General features: G+C 42.9%; 1 protein-coding gene across 1 annotated transcript in view; it reads right to left on the bottom strand.

The window, feature by feature from the left end:
• The window catches only part of tnfrsfa (tumor necrosis factor receptor superfamily, member a), a 100,732-nt gene extending 89,164 nt beyond the window's left edge, over positions 1-11,568 (bottom strand). The window contains exon 1 of the mRNA XM_062056849.1: positions 11,470-11,568. The gene's annotated coding sequence lies outside the window, so the exon portion shown is untranslated. The remainder of the gene's footprint in view (positions 1-11,469) is intronic.
• Between the last annotated feature and the right edge of the window lie 1,949 nt (positions 11,569-13,517).

The raw sequence follows: 13,517 nt of genomic DNA, 5'->3' as shown, positions 1-13,517 counted from the left end.
GAAGACAAGGCTACCACTTAGCATTGGCTAGGAGACAAGCAATATTTTCGTAGACAGGTTGCATGAAGCAAACAATGGCGCCCGCCCGACTGACCGGCAAAGGCAGGCTTAAATAATGCCTCTGATTAGTGCTCGGGAAGCAGGTGAGCGGGCGAACACTAATCAGAGACAGGTGTAAATAATAAGGAACCATGGTAACTAAAACAAACAAGGGTGCACAAAAACAGGAACTATGGAGTCCAAAACTAACAAAACATAACATGATCCAGACCACGGATCATGACATTAAGAAGTTATTGTTACGTGTTCATAGTGATTTTAGAATTTTGTTTACATTGTTTGAGTGTTTTCCATGCTTGTTTTGACATTTCCTTTTCTTTCTGCCTTAATAGCTGAGGGGATTACAATCAGAGGAAGGTTACACTATATAAAAAAATTGTTTATAAATAAATGATAAATGATAAATGGGTTATACTTGTATAGCGCTTTTCTACCTTCAAGGTACTCAAAGCGCTTTGACAGTATTTCCACATTCACCCATTCACACACACATTCACACACTGATGGCGGGAGCTGCCATGCAAGGCGCTAACCAGCAGCCATCAGGAGCAAGGGTGAAGTGTCTTGCCCAAGGACACAACGGACGTGACTAGGATGGTAGAAGGTGGGGATTGGACCCCAGTAACCAGCAACCCTCCGATTGCTGGCCCGACCACTCTACCAACTTCACCACGCCGTCCCCATTTTACATTTAATATATTTATCTCTTGGTCCTTATTTTAAATAGGTCATTAAAAAATATCGATATTTAACTGATATAAAACACTTACATCGTGACACAGTTTTCAGCCATATCACCCAGCCCTATGATGAGATCATCACACTTCAACATCTCTAACAAGTAAATGTTGCCCGTTTGTTAGGTCAGCAAATTGCCTTAGCTTGGATAAATAAATGTTTAATAATTACATAAATACATGTAAACTAGGAAGTGCGGACGCCGGGTTTGCTAAATGTTGATACACTACATTCCCAGAAGGCTTAGAGTCATAGACAGGACCAGGAAGTAGGCCTGAGCTATGCGGGAGAACACTTCTACCGTTTGAGTAATTAATAGTTGCTGTATTGTTGCATGTTGTTGTTTCTGCTTTGTCTACACAAGAAACAAGTTTGAGCGCTGTTAAGAGACAAATTGATGTAAATGACCCTGAACCTGCGCATACTTAGTGGGGATTGTTTGGATTTGGGTGAATTAATGCAAATTCCTGAAGGAACTGACTAAGCACATTACTAGTAACTCAATGACATTAAAAAAAAACAAACAACAAAACATTAAAAAAAAATAATTTAGGTTACAGGACGATTAAGTGGGCATTTATGTTACGTACAGTAAGGCATATATATGATTGTGTTTTGGAGACATCAGTGAATGTTTGAGAAATTATTATATAAAAAAATACTGTTGTCATGTCAACTAATGGTGTAATACTAACAATGTTAGCTTGTTTAGCATCAGTTAGCTTCTCAAACTTGTTAGCAAGCTATCTGCTAAACTGTTTTTTTTTTTGCTTTAGTGATTAATGATTATGACAATAATTATACTATACTATCATGAGTCAGTGTGTACTTTATACAATTCGTCTAAATTGTGTTTTTTGGATTTAATTTTGAGCCGAGTTGTGATAACATAAGATTATCACCATGTTCAACCTTTGTTTTGTTCAATCATGTCCATACAAAACCTGAACCTCATCAGCTCGTCTTGTTTTTGGTTTTTGTCTTTTTGTTTCCTCGCAGATGATTTTTGGCCAAACTGGGCGGAGGCGATGGACCGAGGAGGAACCAATCCCATTTAGCGCGTGAACAACTGGATAACTTAGTCGCCTTGAGGTACTCGCTATGCAGCAATACTACACTACACTACATGACACAATACTACAAACCCCGTTTCCATATGAGTTGGGAAATTGTGTTAGATGTAAATATAAACGGAATACAATGATTTGCAAATCATTTTCAACCCATATTCAGTTGAATATGCTACAAAGACAACATATTTGATGTTCAAACTGATAAACTTTTTTTTTTTTGCAAATAATCATTAACTTTAGAATTTGATGCCAGCAACACGTGACAAAGAAGTTGGGAAAGGTGGCAATAAATACTGATAAAGTTGAGGAATGCTCATCAAACACTTATTTGGAACATCCCACAGGTGAACAGGCAAATTGGGAACAGGTGGGTGCCATGATTGGGTATAAAAGTAGATTCCATGAAATGCTCAGTCATTCACAAACAAGGATGGGGCGAGGGTCAACACTGTGTCAACAAATGCGTGAGCAAATTGTTGAACAGTTTAAGAAAAACCTTTCTCAACCAGCTATTGCAAGGAATTTAGGGATTTCACCATCTACGGTCTGTAATATCATCAAAGGGTTCAGAGAATCTGGAGAAATCACTGCACGTAAGCAGCTAAGCCCGTGACCTTCGATCCCTCAGGCTGTACTGCATCAAAAAGCGACATCAGTGTGTAAAGGATATCACCACATGGGCTCAGGAACACTTCAGAAACCCACTGTCAGTAACTACAGTTGGTCGCTACATCTGTAAGTGCAAGTTAAAACTCTCCCATGCAAGGCGAAAACCGTTTATCAACAACACCCAGAAACGCAGTCGGCTTCGCTGGGCCTGAGCTCATCTAAGATGCACTGATACAAAGTGGAAAAGTGTTCTGTGGTCTGACGAGTCCACATTTCAAATTGTTTTTGGAAACTGTGGACATCGTGTCCTCCGGACCAAAGAGGAAAAGAACCATCCGGATTGTTATAGGCGCAATGTTGAAAAGCCAGCATCTGTGATGGTATGGGGGTGTATTAGTGCCCAAGACATGGGTAACTTACACATCTGTGAAGGCGCCATTAATGCTGAAAGGTACATACAGGTTTTGGAGCAACATATGTTGCCATCCAAGCAATGTTACCATGGACGCCCCTGCTTATTTCAGCAAGACAATGCCAACCCACGTGTTACATCAACGTGGCTTCATAGTAAAAGAGTGCGGGTACTAGACTGGCCTGCCTGTAGTCCAGACCTGTCTCCCATTGAAAATGTGTGGCGCATTATGAAGCCTAAAATACCACCACGGAGACCCCCGGACTGTTGAACAACTTAAGCTGTACATCAAGCAAGAATGGGAAAGAATTCCACCTGAAAAGCTTCAAAAATTGGTCTCCTCAGTTCCCAAGCATTTACTGAGTGTTGTTAAAAGGAAAGGCCATGTAACACAGTGGTGAACATGCCCTTTCCCAACTACTTTGGCACGTGTTGCAGCCATGAAATTCTAAGTTAATTATTATTTGCAAAAAAAAAAAAAAGTTTATCAGTTTGAACATCAAATATCTTGTTTTTGTAGTGCATTCAACTGAATATGGGTTGAAAAGGATTTGCAAATCATTGTATTCCGTTTATATTTACATCTAACACAATTTCCCAACTCATATGGAAACAGGGTTTGTACATAAACCGACACAATACTACATGACCTTACACTACACTACACAACCCGACACAATACTACACTACACTACATGACACAATACTACATGACATGACACTACACTATATGACATGACACCATACTACATAAGTCGACAAATTCTACACTACACGGCATGACACAATACTACATGAACCGACACAATACTACACTACACTACACTACACTACACGACACAATACTACATGAACCGACACATTCTACACTACACTACATGACACAATACTACATGACACAACACTACATAATACTACATGACACTTCACTACACTACATGACACAATACTACATGACACAACACTACATAATACTACATGACACAACACTACATAATACTACATGACACGTCACTACACTACATGACACAATGACACAACACAATACTACATGACACAATACTACATGACACGACACAATACTACATGACACAACACTACATAATACTACATGACACGTCACTACACTACATGACACAATACTACATGACACAACACAATACTACATGAATCAACAAATTTTACACTACACTACATGACCATACTACATGACACGACACAATACTACATGGCACGACACAATACTACATGAACCGACAAATTCTACACTACCCTACATGACACAATACTACATGACACGACACTACACTACATGACACAACACTACATAATACTACATGACACGTCACTACATAATACTATATGACACGTCACTACACTACATGACACAATAAAACATGACACGACACTACACTACATGACACGACACTACACTACATGACACGACACTACACTACATGACACAATACTGCACAATACTACATGACACGACACTACACTACATGACACAATACTGCACAATACTACATGACACGACACTACACTACATGACACGACACAATACTACATGACACAACACAATACTACATGACACAATACTACATGACACGACACAATACTACATGACACAACACTACATAATACTACATGACACGTCACTACACTACATGACACAATACTACATGACACAACACAATGCTACATGACACAACACTACATAATACTACATGACACGTCACTACACTACATGACACAATACTACATGACACAACACAATACTACATGAACCGACAAATTCTACACTACACTACATGACACAATACTACATGACACGACACTACACTACATGACACGACACAATACTACATGACACGACACTACACTACATGACACAATAATGCACAATACCACATGACACGACACGACACTACATGACACAATACTGCACAATACTACATGACACTACACAACATGACATGACACAATACTACATGACACAACACTACATAATACTACATGACACGACACTACACTACATGACACGACACAATACTACATGACACGACACTACACTACCTGACACAATACTGCACAATACTACATGACACGACACAATACTACATGACACGACACTACACTACCTGACACAATACTGCACAATACTACATGACACGACACTACACTACATGACACGACACAATACTACACAACACAATACTACATAACATGACACAAAACTACATGACACGGCACTACACAATACTACATGGCACTAAACTACGCTACATGACACAACACAACACTACATGGCACGACACTATACGATATTACATGACACTACACTTATCTACGCTACACAACAATGTATGACAATACATGACACGACACTATACAACACGACACTGCATAACAGCACACAACACTACACAACACTACAGTACATGACAATATACGATGCGACACTACACTACATGACACAACACTACACAACATTGGTCAAACTTACTTTGTCGCCAACTAGTGGCCTGGCATGCACATTACACAATGTTTTTGTCTGACAGTGAAACTTATTCTTCCATGCAAACATTCTTGTTGTCGTGCAGTTTGGGAGTGGCGACAGGAAGGTTGTGCCTTTGTCTAACGGTTGTCAGCGTCTGCGGCGCTGCTTCTTGTTGGCCCGCGCCGCGCGTTTGATTTCACGTCATGGAACCAGCGGAGCCGTACGGAGGCTTGGGGGATTTGGGGCTCTGGAACCAGTCCTGGAAATCTTCTTGTGGATTCAGCACCAGTGTTGGCGCCCCCGGAGAGAGGTGGCGAGGAGGCGAGGAGACGAGGGCGCGAGGACATCAGACAGAGAGGTTGAGTCCGGCCGGGCTTGAACATTAACAGAAGATTACAACACAGCAAGGAATGCGGCCTTTGTTTGGGCGCAGGTGATGTCAGCGTGCTTGGCACCTGCGCCGCAGCGGGTAGGGGCGGCTGACGATGAGTCACATGACCTGATAAGTTAGTTCTGGGGCCCGGCAGGAATGCGAGAGCGATAATTGGGAGCATTAAAAATAGACGTTGTCTTGGAAAAGACGCTGATGTTCGCCGTCTGATCCCAGCCGGCAGCAGACGGCCCCGCCAGCCGCAAACGTACAGTAATCCGAGGCACGCCACAAACCCCCCTAACCCCCCTCCCCTTTCAACAGCAGCCACCCACGCCGTGCTCCGTGTAAAAAAAATGACAAATGGATCCTGGCGCTCATTGTGGAATCGGAGGCATTTTTGAATAAGCGGGGGGTTAGTAAACAACGGCGGATCAATTAGCGCACTAGCTTTAGCGCCAGAGGATTAGCCTGGGAAAGCGAGCGTTGCCGTGGCAACAGAGCCGGGCAGAGTCGTCTCAAAGCAAAACAAATTCCAACTTTTGTAGGTTAGTTCTCATGAGCTGCACATGACTTGCATTTAGCACCCCCCTACCCCTCCCATCGCTTGTCTGTGCAGCACATAGACTTCCTGTGTGTGCTGGTCGGAATGTCGAGTGTCTGCTCGCCCTTTAGGAAAGAAAAGAAAGAAAGAAAGAAAGAAAGAGAGAGAAAGTCGACTCTAAGCCTTTTGACTCATGCCAATTGTCCACTGGTGGGCAGGGGGGGGGAGTTTAAGGGGTGTTGCGGGGGAAGCCTTTATTGGTTGAGGGGGGCCTGGGGGGCGGGGGTGGGTGGAGGTTAGCAACGTCCGGCTCAGTCACGCTTTGCCGAGTGCCTATAGTAGTGAAGAAGATTAATATTTACCCAGCATGCCCTGCTGCAGATTAATGCGGGGGTCCGTGTGTGTGTGTGTGAAAAATGTCCCATCAATGAAGATGGGTGTCGAACAGAAAGATAAGAGCACACACACTGTGAACTTTAACCAGTGTCGTGGAAACAAGTGTGTGTGTGTGTGTGTGTGTGTGTGTGTGTGTGTGTGTGTGTGTGTGTGTGTGTAGGGAGATCGTATAATTAAAGACAATTCCAAGCAAAAATTAAAATTAAAAGTATTTTGGTGACAACAGCTGCACAGTGGGGGGCCCAATGTGATTTTTTTCTTCTCATGGGGCCCAGTATTCTGGCGGCGTCCCTGTGACCGCGCGCGTGCGTGCACATACAGATAGGACAGTCACTTGTAGAGAGAGAGAGACAGAGAGACAGAGAGACAGAGAGAGAGAGAGAGAGAGAGAGAGAGAGAGAGAGAGAGAGAGAGAGAGAGAGAGAGAGAGAGAGTACACAGCGCCCTCTGGTGTCTGCATGGACACGTACACGCAGTGGCCACTTCATAAGGCAGTGTTTTTCCAACCTTTTTTTGAGTCAAGGCACATTTTTTGCGTTGAAAAAATCCAACCAGCAGAAATCATAAACTCAGTTGACAGTTAAAAGTTGTTGTCGCAATTGTTGGATATGACTTTAAACCATACCCAGGCAGCTTCATGTCTTCCTTTGAGCGATATTTCCCGCAACTACTTTGTTTTAGCAATCAAGAATATTTCAGTTGTTTTTATCCTTCTTTGTGGGGACTTTGTTGATTGTCATGTCATGTTCGGATGTACATTGTGGACGCCGTCTTTGCTCCACAGTAAGTTTTTGCTGTCGTCCAGCATTCTGTTTTTGTTTACTTTGTAGCCAGTTCAGTTTTAGTTTCGTTCGGCTTAGCCTTCTCTAAGCTTTAATGCCTTTTCTTAAGGGCACTCATCTTTTGTTTATTTTTGGTTTAAGCATAAGACACCTTTTTACCTGCATTTACAAAGCAATTAGCTACCGGCTGCCACCTACTGATATGGAAGAGTATTACATGGTTACTCTGCCGAGCTCTAGACAGCACCGACACTCAACAACAACACACAATTTGCAGACTATAATTACTGGTTTGCAAAAAAAAATTTTCACCCAATTATGTGAAATTAGATAATCTCCCACAGCACACCAGACTGTATCTCACGGCACAGTGGTTGAAAAACACTGTCATAAGGTACACCATCAAATTGGGGGAAAAATATATACAAGATAATACCGCGCGGAGGTAATAATGATCTGACCAGTGACGTGCGGTGAACTAAACACCAGGTGAGGCATAGATACTTTTGGAGTTTTTCTTTCTTCTTTTTAAAAAAAAATTTAAATTCATATGTGCAGCTCTAATCATTGTTGATTGATTGGTTGAAACTTTTATTAGTAGATTGCACAGTACAGTACATATTCCGTGCAATTGACCACTAAATGGTAACACCCAAATAAGTTTTTCAACTTGTTTAAGTCAGGGTCCAAGTTAATCAATTTGTGGTAATGGTAATTCATGGTGATTTAGGTTGCACATTAGACTAACAGGAAAAAGAAGGGAGCTATTCGCTTTCATAAAAACGTTATCCATCCATCCATTTTCAACCGCTTATTCCCTTTGGGGTCGCGGGGGGCGCTGGAGCCTATCTCAGCTACATTTGGGCGGAAGGCAGGGTACACCCTGGACAAGTCGCCACCTCATCACAGGGCCAACCCAGATAGACAGACAACATTCACACTCACATAAGGCTGAAACGACGCGTCGACGTAGTCGACGTCATCGGTTACGTAAATACGTCGACGCCGTTTTTGTGCGTCGACGCGTCGCATAATGACGTCACACTACCGTCATGGCGAAGCGCAAAGCAGACGATCAAAGAAGACGATGCGAGCGGTGCGAGCGAGGGGGGAAAAGCATGCCAAAAGTGGTCAAAAGTGTGGGAGTATTTCAATAAACGGCCTAATAATGTTGTTGTATGCACACTGTGTCGAGCGGAAATGGCCTATCATAGCAGCACAACGGCTATGAACGAACCTTTGAAAAGAAAACCATCAACTAGTCAATCGTCCGCGCGAGCATACGTTGTCATCATTACACAAAAACATGAATGTGTCATTTGTATCTGCTAGGGGTGTAACGGTACGTGTTTTGTATTGAACCGTTTCGGTACGGGGCTTTCGGTTCGGTACGGGGGTGTACCGAACGAGTTTCTAAGCTAAAGTCTTAGCAAGCTGCTTTGCTCCGTCTGCCTCTGTCTCAGCACGCAGCATTGTCCCACCCACACAACCATCTGATTGGTACACACGAAGCATTATCAGCCAATCAGCAGTGCGTATTCAGAGCGCATGTAGTCAGCGCTTCAGGGTGGAGCAGATAGGTGTTTAGCAGGTGAGCATCAGGCAGCGGACTCTCCCCAAATGATAATAAACACCTCCCAGTCAACTACTAGTAACATCACTATGAGCCCGTTGACCTTCTAGAAACTTCAACTGCAGCTCAGCTCACTCGCAATCCTGGCTTGAGGTGAAGGCTAATTAGCTCTCAGTTCCAGCCACATCGACCCCTTCTGAGCGCCTATTTTCAGCTGCTGGGAATATTGTAAATAAGAAAAGAACCAAAGCATGTAGACATGCTAACCTTTCTTCATTACAACTGTTAGACACTCACTGGAATGAGTAGAATTGGTTATTGTGTACTGTGTTGGACTGGATGTTTATTTTGCACATTTTAAAAGCAATACTTAATGTTTACAGTGCTCCAGAATATTTAGATTGGCACTTTTTTGTATTGGATGTTTATCTTTATTTTTGCACATTTTAGCAAATAAGCAATACTTTCACTTTTGTTGAAATGTTTACACTGTTGTTACAGAATATATCGTTTTGCACTTTTTTGTATTGGATGTTTATCTTTATTTTTGCACATTTTAAAGCAAAATAAGCAATACTTTTACTTTTGAAATGCTTATACTATTGCAGAATATTAAGATTTGCACTGTATGTTGACTCTTATATTTGCACATTAAAAAGCAAATAAGCTACTTTTAATTTTGTTAAATTTTAAAAGTTTTAAATGTTTACATTGTTACAGAATATTTAGTCATGTTGTTGTCAATGTTGACTGGGTGGCCATACTTCTTTTTTTTTGTAAATAAAAGCCATGCCTTTTGAAAAAACGGGCCTACATTTATTTTTTCATCTTCATTTTGAATAAAAAAATAATCGGTAAAAGGAAAAATAATCTATAGATTAATCGAAAAAAATAATCTATAGATTAACCGATCAATCGAAAAAAATAATCTATAGATTAATCGATAGAAAAATAATCGTTAGCTGCAGCCTTACACTCACATTCACACACCAGGGCCAAATTAGTGTTGCCAATCAGCTTATCCCCAGGTGCATGTCTTTGGAGGTGGGAGGAAGCCGGAGTACCCGGAGGGAACCCACGCAGTCACGGGGAGAACATGCAAACTCCACACAGAAAGAGCCCGAGCCCGGGATTGAACTCAGGACTACTCAGGACCTTGGTATTGTGAGGCAGATGCACTAACCCCTCTGCCACCGTTGTGGATACATTATATAATCCTCCATATTGGCAGACACATTCATTTCATTCCAAGCAATCCATCCATCCATCCATTTTCTACCGCTTATTCCCTTCGGGGTCGCGGGGGGCGCTGGAGCCTATCTCAGCTACAATCGGGCGCAAGGCGGGGTACACCCTGGACAAGTCGCCACCTCATCGCAGGGCCAACGCAGATAGACAGACAACATTCACACTCACATTCACACACTAGGGCCAATTTTAGTGTTGCCAATCAGCCTATCCCCAGGTGCATGTCTTTTGGAGGTGGGAGGAAGCCGGAGTACCCGGAGGGAACCCACGCATCTGACAAAAAACACCCACAAACGCTGGCTCACTCTAATAAAAATGCCATGTTTTTTATAAATACAGTTTTTTTAAAAAAAAGAAAAAAGTCTGGCTTCCGCTGGAGAGACATGTGTCTGCTAGCTTGAGCGCCCCCACTTCTCCCAGTGTGGCGAGTCAGAGTACTGCAGCCAGAGGCATTGAACTGCAAGTTGACAATATATCGCCCCCTACTGTGAGGCAGAGGTACTTGCTGCCTCACGCGCCCCCTCGCACGCACACGCGCAATACACTTTGCTTGTAGCCGTGAACGCACCACCTGTGTCTGCCCCGTTATTTTCATCAGGAAACACGGAATTTCCGCGATTTTGACCATGAAAATGATCAAAATATCTTACTTGGGAAAAGTAATCCCCCGATTCCTATTTTCAACAGTCCGCTCATTTGAGCAGGAAAACGCTGAACACCATCTTTGTTTTCTACCTGTCAAGTGTCAGTTTAGGCTGCTCGCCGGCTCCTCATCACCACTTCAAGATGGCGGCCGAATTTCTCGCGTAACAGCAGCCAATGCTGCATCTACTTATAGGATGTCTATGGTTAACATCACATAGCTACTAAACTAGCGCCTCCACGACCATTTGTTCGATATTAAACTAGTTTCTACCATAGTTTTATTAAGATGTATTATCATTACTATGTTAGTGCCTTATCAGTCAGCGTGTATCGATGCTTTAGTTCGCGTGTCGTTCATAGATAAGGTATCTATTTTATGTTAGGGACATCTCCAGTAGCTAGCTAGTTTAGCAGCGTTGCCAGATGGAAAATGACCAATTATCGCACCGGAAGCTTAAATTAATTAAAAATTTAAAGCTTAAATTAATTAAATTAATTGCAGGAAATGTTCATACTTACCTGAGTCGACGTAGTTCAGAACCAACTGCCACAGTAAAACATGACCACATTCAGTATATATTGCAGCTTTGTCTGTGAATTAACGAACGGTAATGCTGGAAAAGCTGTAGTTGGCAGAACAGCGACACTGCGTGGCTACAAGGAGACACTGCAGCACTTCCGGCGCAGTGTTTGTTAACATCCATGTATTGAAAGGCTCAAATTATGGTATTTTTAAAATTCTTGTTCGTACAGATGGTAAAACTATCATCATTTCTTTTTATTCCTTTCATAAAAATGCATGTATACAAGCCACGTACAGTTCACACTTTCATTGTTTTTTTTGTGTTTCTTAAAAATTTCCATGATAACAAAGGAGCAGATGGAAGAATAATATTCTTATATTTATCTGCCCCCTTTTTTAACACAAATTATATTAGAGGACTTTATCACTGTTCCCTCCACCAACACCCGAACTCCAACATACATTTTAATTTTCGTTTAAACATTTTCACAGAGAGTATGGGGTCTGATTGTGGCGGTCCGCTCCCCGTATGATCAGTGTCAGAGCTCGGTCATCATTGCCGGTAAGTAAGTAAGTCGGACCCGTTTCCAGTGAGGGTTGGACTCCGCCAAGGCTGCCCTTTGTCACTCATTCTGTTCATAACTTTTATGGACAGAATTTCTAGGCGCAGTCTGGGCGTTGAGGGGATCCCGTTTAGTGGCTGCAGGATTAGGTCTCTGCTTTTTGCAGATGATGTGGTCCTGATCTGGCCAGGATCTTCAGCTCTCACTGGATCGGTTCGCAGCCGAGTGTGAAGCGACTGGGATGAGAATCAGCACCTCCAAGTCTGAGTCCATGGTTCTGTGCCAGGGTGGAGTGCCATCTCCAAGTTGGGGAGAAGATCTTGCCCCAAGTGGAGGAGTTCAAGTACCTCTGAGTCTTGTTCACGAGTGAGGGAAGAGTGGATCGTGAGATCGGCATGCGGATCGGTGCGGCGTCTTCAGTAATGTATCGATCCGTTGTGGTGAAGAAGGAGCTGAGCCGGAAGGCAAAGCTCTCAATTTACCGGTCGATCTACGTTCCCATCCTCACATATGGTCATGAGCTTTGGATTATGACCAAAAGGACAAGATCAAGGGTACAAGCGGCCGAAATGAGATTTCTCCCCCGGGTGGTGGGTTTCTCCCTTAGAGATAGGGTGAGAAGCTCTGTCATCCGTGGGGAACTCAGAGTAAAGCCGCTGCTCCTCCACATCGAGAGGAGCCAGATGAGTTGGTTCGGGCATCTGGTCAGGATGCCACCCGAACGCCTCCCTAGAGAGGTGTTTAGGGTACGTCCGACCGGCAGGAGGCCACGGGGAAGACCCAGGACACGTTGGGAAGACTATGTCTCCCGGCTGGCCTGGGAACGCCTCGGGATCCCCCGGGAGGAGCTGGACGAAGTGGCTGGGGAGAGGGAGTCTGGGATTCTCTGCTTAGGCTGCTTCCCCTGCGACCCGACCTCGGATAAGCGGAAGAAAATGGATGGATGGATGGATGGCATTTTCACAACGACGCGTCCAATGAAAATGAAAAATCAGTTTGATATAATGCCTGTTGTCTCTTTTTGTAACTCTATTTGAATTCAAAAATATTCTTGCAACTTTTTAAGTCTTTCTTTAGAGAATTCCATGCTTTCACACCAGCAACAGACAAGCACATTTGTTTCAAGTTTGTTCGCCGCTCTTGGATGTTTAAAGTCATACGGCCTTCTGTGGTTCTCATCTTCAGGTGTGAACACTTTTGTAAGTCCTTCGGAAGAACTGTATTTCTAGCTTTGAACATCACCAATATAGTATTCAATTCTACAATGTTTTTTAGTCTGAATAATCCTGACCCATAGGCGCCGATACCAATGCTGAGCACCCATGTGGGATTGATGGCAAATTCTGTCTCACCACCAAGGAAAAACCGCGCATGTTTTGGGTTTTGTACTTAAGTCCTATTATTGTAAAGTAACACTACTCTTACAATGTTTGGGTACTCTACCCACCTCTGCTCATAATAATACTTTTTTTTTTCATTTT

Source organism: Entelurus aequoreus, linkage group LG08 (genome assembly GCF_033978785.1).
Source record: "Entelurus aequoreus isolate RoL-2023_Sb linkage group LG08, RoL_Eaeq_v1.1, whole genome shotgun sequence".
Taxonomy (NCBI): Eukaryota; Metazoa; Chordata; class Actinopteri; order Syngnathiformes; family Syngnathidae; genus Entelurus; species Entelurus aequoreus.
This window is presented reverse-complemented; position numbering and strand designations above follow the sequence as displayed.